Source organism: Vicia villosa, linkage group LG2, assembly GCF_029867415.1.
Source record: "Vicia villosa cultivar HV-30 ecotype Madison, WI linkage group LG2, Vvil1.0, whole genome shotgun sequence".
In the NCBI taxonomy this organism is placed as follows: Eukaryota; Viridiplantae; Streptophyta; class Magnoliopsida; order Fabales; family Fabaceae; genus Vicia; species Vicia villosa.
Window position 1 is genome coordinate 45,915,428 of NC_081181.1, and position 10,638 is coordinate 45,926,065.

A 10,638-nucleotide genomic window follows, 5' to 3' on the forward strand; every position below is an offset into this window, starting at 1 on the left:
AATAACAGATCATATGTCTTGACATCGTGATTGACATCCTGGGCCTGTCATACCAGAATTTCAAAAATAAATTGACTATAGAAAGACTGTGATATTAAACCAATCCCTGTGGATACGATATATAGAAAATATTTACCCAAAAATACTTTTAACAAATTGGCGTCGTTGTCGGGGATTGGTGTCAATATTGCACGCATTGCAATAGTCGCTTAGTTTTGAGTTTTTCTATTACTTTATTTTAATCTTGTTGTTTCACACTGTTGCACCCAAAATTTGCCCTCTTATCTGTGCTATAAGTTATCAATGGCGTTTATTTCGTCGTTCGAAAATCAAGAAAAATAATAAAGAGTGTCTTTTGTTTTCGAGACGGTTCAACCGAGGATTATTGAATTAAAGGGTGATTATGGTGCGTGAGCTTTGCCGAGACATATGCAAACTTGTTGTGCAAGATTTAATTGTCACGTGTGATCATTAAGACAAGCCCATTGATTCAACATTCGTTTCGAAGGCACTTTCACGTAAAAGTTTAAGGTGAACTTGGCATTTGAAAATTGAAGAAAAGCGTAGAAGGTTCCATTAAAAGCATTTGCACGAGATTTCTTGATATTCACGTTACGAGTTTAAGAGATTACGACATGACCGATTATTCATCAAAAAATATTCATTCAAGTGTTGATGCAAATTTCATTCAATTTTATTCAATCATTTGTTAAAGATCTACACATCATTATGGTTATCATCCATTCAAATTCAAGAAAAGCCCATTCAAACTTGTACAAGATTACAAAAATTCTCAAGAGTCCAAGTCCACTACAAATCTATTACAAGAAATATTACACACAAAAAACCATTGATTTCCATAAGTCCATTTTTCAAGAGGTTCCTATTGTGTTATTGTGTACTCCACTTGGTGCCTACCTCCTGCTTCATGACCAAAACCTCCACGCTATTTTTTGTACTACTCCTATACTATTGCATTCACCATGTTACAGACAAATGAACAAAGGTGGAACCGACTTGCTACACTTAAAAGAGAAAGCTATCTTGCATTCACAAAGGAGGGATCCCGCCCAAGACTAATCACTGGCACCGCAAAACCGAAGCCAGCAATCTTCTCCAAGGACCCTACAATAAAACCGTAGCTTGGTAAAAAGCCAAAGAAAACCGAATTGCAAAAAAGAGGAAGTTCATAACAGAAGCTACACAGAAAAATGGAGAACGAAAAGGTGTAACAAACTTCCGGAAACTCTCTCTCTGGATCCTGAATTCATACCTCCAATCTTGAATCATCACTCCTCAATCACCGAATCTTCACAACCTAACAGAAATAACCAAAGAAATTCACTCAGAGAAATCTTCAACAAAAGCTAACAGAAACTAATAACCTGTCGCGGGGAAAAATCGTTGTCCTTTTTCGGGATGAGACACCTGATGCCTTCTTTGGGCTCGAGTGCTCAAAAAAATGATTTTTCTTTTGTACCGACCAAACTTTTTATTGTTTCCAAAAGAGGAAAAGGAAAAAAGCTGCAATAACCTAAAAGTGGGGGGAGAGATCTTGGGTAAGAGGGTTGGTTATACGAAGGGAAGGTATTAGCACCCAACGTATCTATAGTACTCTATAGGTTTCTTTGTTTTGTTTATTCCATTCTTGTTATGGGGGTTCTTGTGAGAAAGAAGTGGGACCTAAGGTGTTTGTTTGATTATGCTCGCAAAGATCATCGCGATCCTCTGCATACACATCCCTTAGAGGGAATCAGAGCATCTGTAGCTCGGGGTCTACGGGTGCTAAGGTTTGAGTGGTTTGAGAGAGAAGTTTTGCTCGCCAAGGATACGACCTTGTGCCTACGTATTCTCAAAGGGATGTTGAGAAAGTTAGAGCAATCGTAGTTCCCACTTATGCTAGTGGAAGCAAAGGAAAAGAGACAAATGTCATCTAAATGTTCGATGTATCTAATCTATATCATCACATACATCTGTTTGATTTTTGTTTGAAAATCTTTTCATTATAAGCCCTGGGCTGTGCCACTTATGGCGCTTAGAATGATAAAGATGTTTTTGTTATTTAACCAGCCTTGTGGCGAAAACTTTCAATGAAGTCAGCCTTGTGACAAAAAGTTTTGATTAATCAGCCAGCCTTGTGGCAAAAGTTTCAATGAAGTCAGCCTTGTGACAAAAACTTTGATTAATCAGCCAGTATGGTGGCAAAACGGTTTGATTGATTAGCCAGCCTTGTGGCAAAAAGAAGTTTGATTGATTGATTGTTTGTGATGATATAGAAGAGATACTCCTATCATAGAGATGAAAAATGTCTAATCTCCTAGGGTATTTGATTTGGATATTGGGATGCTTATAAGAAGCCCGTGGGTCCTTGTACGAAGCCCAAGAGGAGGCTATCCGAGGGTCCTTGCATTGTAAGCCCAAGAGGAGGCTATGGGAGGGACAATCCAGGGTCCTTGCATTGTAAGCCCAAGAGGAGGCTATGGGAGGGTCACTCGTTTGTACAAAGCCCAAGGGGAGGCATGGTATAGTTGGTTTGAGCTCTTAGAGCGATTTCACCGGGAAACCATACTCTATGTCCTAACCTAAACTAGGGAGATTCTTTGCACGAAGCCCAATAGGAGGCTATGGGGAACCTAGTGTTGTACTAAGTTGAACAAGCATATATAACACAATCACAAGTATGAACAAGTACGAACAAACATGAACAAGTACATGAACAAATATGAACAGTTATTTATATGACAAAGTGTGTGTATATAATGGAGTTTATGAAGGAAATATACCTGTAAGCATGATCCATTTGTATACACCGGGGCTCGGGACTCATTTTCGGGGAGAGGCCCATTTGAGTTTATTCAAAAGCTATGTAAACAAGTATTCACAAAGGGCTTTGGGACTTATACCTACATGGAGGCCCATGGTATTTTTGGGAAGATTTAAAGAAAACCTTCATTTTTTGATTTGTTATTAAAAGTTAAAAAAAACAAATTAATCGAGATATGTACAAAAATGTGTATGTACAAAAAGGTGTACAATGAAATACCTAATTTCACGTACGGGAATGGGACTTATACCTATGTGGAGGCCCATGTTTTATTTTATAAAACATGGTTGATTGTTTTGAAAAAAGATGCGAGGTTTGAAAAACTGTTTGAAAGTTTTTTGTTTTGAAAGAAGTTTATTGTTTAAAGAAGAAAAAAACTGTATAAAAGGATAAAGGAGTGGGTCTTATACTCTCTAATATTCGAGAGGCCCCACATCGTTTTGAAAATCAATTGATCAATTAAAAAGATTTAATCAATAGTTTCAAAAAGAAATGGTTTATCGTCTTTGAAAAGAATCGCGATCGCTTGTTTTAAAATGATTTGAATTTGACAAAAGTCAACTTAATTAAGTTTAAATCAAATTTTAATGCTTAATTAAGACCTAAGTGATTTAGGTTTTGATCACAAAAATATTTACAAGTGATTAGGTTTGAAAATTAAATGAAAAACAAATATTTAAAGTATTTAAAAACACTTAAAAATGTATCATTTTAAACCTAATTAAAAACATATTAAATAAATCTTTTTTTGTGATTTTTTTTTATATTGTCAAAATATGTATATTAAATAAGAAGTGTTTAAAAAATGAAGAAAAAATAAGTTGATTTGATTGGTTAAATTAAATGATGAAGTTGTGAAGAAAATGAAGAAAAATAGTGTCAAAAAATAAGGTTTGGTCCTGCCAGGGTTTGAACCTACGCCTTAAGGTTCACCACTCAAAACAACAACCAACTGAGCTGCGCGTGCAGCTTGTTTATGATACGCGTTCAACACATTATATTTTAAAACAATTATTTGAATTCTTTGAACGAAAATCTGGCGCCAAGAACACACCCTAACTGAAATTCAAAAATCTTCAAAACTGTGTTGTTTTGATTGATCAAAGGGTCTATCTCACTCGGTTTTTCACGAGGAACATGATGATGCCCTCATAATTCATTTATTTTCACTCTAAGGGGGTCAATTCTGATGAACACGAAGAACCCTAATTCTGAGATTGATCATGAAATCGTGTATGTGCAAGATGAATAACAATTGATTGAGGGTTAATGATCCTCATAGGTGCAGAAACAAGATGGTATGCTCACATTTCATTTATGATGCGTGCAAGTATAAGTTTGAAGTTCATGAGCACTTACCTTAAAAACGGCACACCTGAGAATCAAATTCTTGCTTGGAGGTGTTACAGAAGTTGATTGATGATCTGGATAGCTTCAATGGACCTTATGGAAGGTGTCTGGATGCTTGGAACCATCTGAATTCATCTGGGCATGGCCATGGTACCCGATCTGCATAAGCTTCAAGAGTGAATCGAATTTGATGATTCTGAGGTTATTGGCTATATGTGATGGATTGGATAGTTCATATGTGATATATGAATGATGTTAGAAGTGATAGTTTGGACAGAATTGAGCCTGAATGAAAATTGGCATGATAAGTCTCATGTTATGCATATTTGAGAAATGAGGTAGTGATTTTGAGTTTTAGGTGTTTTTGGGGTGTATGGATGGATCAAACACATCCCATATGATGTTTATGAGTTGTGGGAAGCATCATTTTGCTCAGAACTTGCAAGGGATGGAACTTGCACTTTCTCCTCTTTGAAACTCATGAAACTTGCAATTCAAGAAAGAAGAGAGAAAACCTATAATTGTGAGGTTTTGGTGTGAATTGAAGAGTGGAAATGACCTCTATTTATAGGCCATGAGTTCTGAATGCAGAGCCTTGCAACTTGCTTCTTCTTTGGTGATTTGGCATTTGGAGATAAAGTGGAATCTTTACATTTAATGCAAATGGTTAAAGTAACTAAACCATGGTTATTTTGGCCAAGCTTCTTATCCTCTTCCATTCTGATCTCAAATCAGAAAATATCTACCAATTATTGCATCTATGCATCATTACTTGGATCATTTAGTAGAATAGCGCATAACTTTGGTAAAAATGGCTTATAATTTCATGCATAAGGACCTCTAATGACAAAATTCAAAACCATAGCTATGCTCCATGTTTTTTCATGCTCTTGGACATTTTGGAAAGCTCATATTACACACTTCAAAACCCTAGTTGAATGTTTCTTCAAGACCTTTAAGGAAGTGGGTGAAAAAGATCCATGAACTTTGAAGAAAATGAGATTTTAAGTGAAATTTTCATAAAGTTCCAACTTTGAAGCTCCATATCTCTTAAATGGTTGATCTTATGGAAAAAAATTATATGTGTCAAAGTTGTTTATTGGATCAAAATCTACAACTTTCATGTTGGAAGTTTTTTTCAGTTTGTAGGTGAAATTTTGAGAAATTCCCTTCCAAAGTTTGGAAAAAACCATGAAAAACACTTAGAAATTTTTCTAAGTATGAAAAGTCAAACTTTTGACTTTTTGATTCTTGATTGATTTTCTTGATTTTTCTTGATCAAATGACTTCATATATCATATATTGATGATTCAAAACTTCAAAAGTCATGGTTGACCAAAATTCCCCAAAAGTCAATGGTGATCTTGTACAGTTGACTTTTTCAGACGAATCGCGTTTCTGGAGATTTCAAATGGAACAGGCTATCCTCACCATATGAATGGTATGAATGGATCATATTGAAGCATTAGAGGATATTGAGCCATGGTTTGAGTTGTGGAACCATGTCCTGATTAAAAAGTCAGTGGTTTAGTGAATTAGGTCAAAAACCCTAATTGTCGACCTGATGAAATTGATGACTGTGGATCTTGAATTGAGACACAATTTTCATTGGATATTGTCATAGGGATTATTTGAAGATGATTGAAACCTTTGATTGACTTCCTGGGGATTTTTAGGGTTTCCCAAATGTGATCCCTGATTTTGGTCCCTGATAGTTCAAAACCCTAATCTGATGATTTGCAATTTCACTGTTGACCAATCCTTGTGTAGGAGATGTCTTGAGCCAATGGATTAGGTCAAAATGATGCACTTGGGGTCTTGAGGTCATGTCCCAAGTCATTATGTCAAATTCTGAGTAAAAGTCAAGAGTATGTTGTCTTCAGTCAAAACCCTAATTCAGTCGATTCAGAGCCTTTGAGCTTGTTGAAATGAATCTCTGAGGACCAAATATTGATTGTAGATGAAGATGATTCATTTGAGATGAAGGGAGAACAAAACCCTAATTGACTGTTTCTTGCACTGATGAGTGATCTCTTGATTAAACCCTGCTGAGCACAAGTAACAAACACAAGCTATGCAATTTGTTAGAGATGCAAATGATGCATATGCAAATGATATGAGGTGGTATCTTAGGTCAAAAATTGGGGTATGACATAACCGAATCGATAACAAACCTTTTCTCGATCCGGAATTCATCACTGATTCATCATCTTCAACATCTGAATCGAGTTCCTCCTTCACACTCCAATTCACTTCTTCAATCAAGAAGCCTGCAACAAGAGCAATTGATCTTCAAATTCAACGAGATTATTTCATCAATTATCATATCCATATCATAAAAAATTGAATGGAAACCAGAAAAAGAAGCATATCAACAACGCAACGACCTTGCCTTCGTGCCACAACAACAACCTCACTCATCAGAAAACTCAGAAAATCACCTTCAATCTTCATCAGAACTCATCATCAAACGTCACGTTTCATCTTCACTCTCTCGATTTCCACTGTGAATTTCTTCAGAAAAGTTATCAAGCATCGTCGAATTCGCTCCGTCGTGTAATACATTTCAACAAATCTTTAACACACATCTTCGACAAAACTCCTTCATTGCATCAATAATCCTTACGATTCACAATCCATAGCGCGTCGGATCAGAAGTATGACGAAGTAGATCGAGTCTTTGTCGGAGAAGGTTGAGTTCTCAGGTCGTTGCTGCAAGTGTTTGAGTTGGTCGTAGAATGTGAGAACGAGATCAGAGCGAAGAGGGTAAAAATTCCGAATCGAAGGAGAACATGAGATTGAGACGGAGGGAAATTGATGAGAGCGGAGGTGGCCGGACGCAGCGATGTTTCATCGGAGGTTGAGGATTGGCCGCCGCGCCGTTCATGAGAGAAGAAGGAGAGGGATCCGTGTATGAGAGCTGAAAGGTTGATTCGGTTTGTTAGCGGCGGTGGCGGAGCTTTTCGTCGGAGAAGATGAGCTTGGAGGCGCCGTCTGCGAGATTGAACGAAGAAGGAAGGTTGGTGAATAAGCTGATGCGTCATATTTCTTAACCCTAATTTTCCCTTTTGCTTATTAGTTAATTTGTTTGTTAATCAAAGGAATTTTGGTGTTAATGTGGTAATAATTGAATGTTAATGAAGAATTAAAATCAATAAAAATCTGATAACTAGTGATTAATTGGTGATGTTTGGACCATGAGAATTGGACAAGAACCATTGAACAACCATGGGCCTCTCACATGAAATCCATCGCTGCACCCCCTCATGAGCCCAACACCATGTTTTTTTTTGCAGAAAACCTTGAACAAAAACATACTCGGATGGGCCAATTCCTTAGGCTGTAGCGCCTGATTTCATCCCTGCACCACAATTTCATGCATTTCACCCCCCTGTGTGCATAGTTTTACATATTAGATTTAGTTGTTTTAACTAGTTTGTTTCCTATTTCTTTTAGATAATAAAAATGCATGAAAAACAATATTTGATTAGACTTTTGCATGATAAAAAATGAATAAAAAACATGTAATATGTTCTCTTGTTAGAATTTATTTGTTTTGTTACATAGTTTATTTATAATTCTTTGCTAAAATGCCATGAAAAATATGATGTTTGATTAAATCTTTTGCTAGTATTTTCTATAGCGTGCTTCCTTGTTATTACTGATTTGTTTGCTGAGATGTGTGAGATACTTCGAGAGAGCCTTCAAATGTGATTCGACTTGCTTCGTGTTCCACTTTATTTGTGGGTCACGAATTCGCTTCCAGTGCGATTTGTCTTACGACTTGATTTGCGTCGTGTTCCACTTTATTTGTGGGACACGAACCTATTTCCGATGCCAGTCACTTGATCTCTCATTCATTGAGATGTATACTCTTGTATTGTCTGGCCTGTGTTCTCTTGCAGGTTGTTCATGTGGTTATGCTCGACGTGTACCACATGTCGCTGTCATACCCCAAAATTTGCCCTCCTCTTTTCATCTCCCATAACTCAAGGCTCTAAGGTTTTCTCAAGTCACTCTCCCCTTATATTCCAAGGACTGCTCATTCAATGGCTCAGATGACCAATAATCGACTATGTTGACCTAAAAGTCAACTATAGTCAAAATACAGTCAAACTTCAAGATTTTTGGCCAACACCAAGTATGTGAGATTATATCCATCATTTGATCAAAGGTTGACCATGATCCAGCAATAGAAACTCAGAAATGAACGAATGCAAAAGGTTCAAATTAGGGTTTCTTTAGGAGAAAGTCAACGCAACTTTGACTGGTCATAACTTCCACACGGAGTATCAGAAATTTCTCAACCAAAGCTTGTCCTCAAGGAAATTTCATCCTCTACAACTTTGATGTTGGGCCCGAAGTCAAGAAATGCACCATTTGGGAGATATGGACAAAAAGATTATAGGTCCTCCACAAGGGTCAACAAAGACACCTTTTGAGTCAAAGCTCATAACTTGACCATGGAAGCTTCAATTGAGATGAAACTAAAGGCATCATTTAGAGGACACATTAAGCTTTCCAAAATGGTCAAAATCACTTTCATATGATTAAAAACAAGAGAGATATGATCAGAAGAAGTTGGCTAAAATTCAAGGAACTCATAAAAACCAAAGTGATGAATTTTGAGTTTATGACTAAGTGGGCCTAAAATATGGATTCCAAACATGAACATGGGCCTTGTAATTATCTTTTAATTAATTATTTCATTTTTATAATATTTTCTTTATTTATTTGAATTTTTAATTCATTTAAATATGAATAAATTATTATTAAATATGAAAAAATTAGTTTTAAATCAAAGATTTGATTTTGGAATCAAATCCAATCACTCAAATACTTCATATGGGGTGCAAATTTCGTGCAAAAGGAATTGGAAAGAGATAAGAGTGATTTTTTGGACCAAAATAGCAAGATTCTCAATCAAATCTTTCCAAATTTTTTCTCTCCATTCAACCTAATTTCCAAGCAAGATTCCAACCCTAATTGGCCCATATATATACTAAAAATATTCAGAAAGTGAGGGGGACGAGGAAAAGAGGCTAAGGATTAGGGTTCTCAAAGTCATAAAATATCAAAGATTAGGGCAACTCGGATTCTTGGATGCAGCCACATTCAAACAATTCTAACGACTGAGTCTTCTTCCTGAAACCTCCAGGAACCATCTCCAGCCATTATACAAGCGTGGAACTTCCCAGAACCCGGTGGTCCGCCCTTGCCGGAGGTAAGAAGTTTCCAATTTCGAATCGTTGAATTCTCACGTTAAAGCTTCGTTCTCTGTGCAGGATCTCGTTCATGGAGATGCATGATGCCGTTTGGATGCATCACATGGGAGTTTAAGGGTTCGGACCGCTACTTGCCATTGTTAGGGCAAGAAGTTCCTTGGATGTCGTACTCATATTTCCGGGCCTTTTCAGTCGAAACTGACACCACCATTGCAATCGCAGCCCCCGAATTAGCTAGTCTGGGCGTTTCTTTTTTGCTGTTCCGCCAGTTTTCGCAGGTGACGGGAAGATCTCTTGCCGGAGAAGACGGTTGAAACCGTCGTGGGGGGGGGTGGCCAGGAAAGGTGAGCTGCATGCGTGGCAAAATCCTGGGACGTGATTGGACGGTCAACAAGTCCTCATTCTCTCTCTATTCGTCATTGGTTATACACGAAACCCTGGGGCCCACTTTGACTGTTTGTTTGAATTTTCTTTTTTTTTTCTCTTTTATCATATTTGTTGTTTTCAAGTTAATAAATTTGCAAGTGAGGCGCACAGCAGGGATGGTCAAGGTCTTGTTGGCAATCCAAGGGACAGGGGTTCGAACCCCTGCGGCCACAATATATTTTTGGGATTCTTTCTCATCTGAATCAGGTGGTCATAACTTGGAAGAACCTACGGTGCACCTTGCCATCAAAACCACGAGATTGCCTATAATCTAGATCTAACGCACCAGGACTGAGGGCATACCATGGATGCTCACAAACTTGCTGCATAGGATTACTTCCAGGTTTCATTTAATTACTTATTTTATATTGTTTATAGAATTATATAATTAATTATTGTTATTATGTATATAATTTAATATTTAAAATAGGATTAGGATACATAATTAGAATTAGGTTATGATTAATTAAGATTATTGTCCTGATTATTTCGATTATATCGACTTAATTAATTTAATTATTAAAATCACAAAAACCCTATAAAGGTGTAAACATTAGGGTTTGTCCAATCCCATTAGTCTGCTAGGCCATAATAATAAGATTTAAATTATTATTCGCTTCGATTAAATCAATTGATCGCGGTGGGTAATAATTGATTAATTAATTAATTCTTAAATATAAAATATACATATTATTTTGCTAAATGGTTTTAACCAAATCTTATTGGTTATGACGATTAGCATACCTTATCAATTTGTTATTATTTGTAATCGAATCTATCGATTATGAGGAGTAACGATAAATCAATAAATCA

The 10,638-nt window shown here is 36.7% G+C and overlaps 1 long non-coding RNA gene across 1 annotated transcript; it reads right to left on the reverse strand.

Annotated features, from left to right (window-relative positions):
* Window positions 1-723: 723 nt before the first annotated feature.
* On the reverse strand, window positions 724-7,275 carry LOC131646132 (uncharacterized). Its single transcript, XR_009297304.1, has 4 exons — window positions 6,562-7,275; window positions 6,349-6,444; window positions 1,274-1,318; window positions 724-1,125 (listed from the first exon to the last, which is right to left on the reverse strand). It is a non-coding gene; the product is annotated as an uncharacterized LOC131646132 (long non-coding RNA).
* Window positions 7,276-10,638: the final 3,363 nt, after the last annotated feature.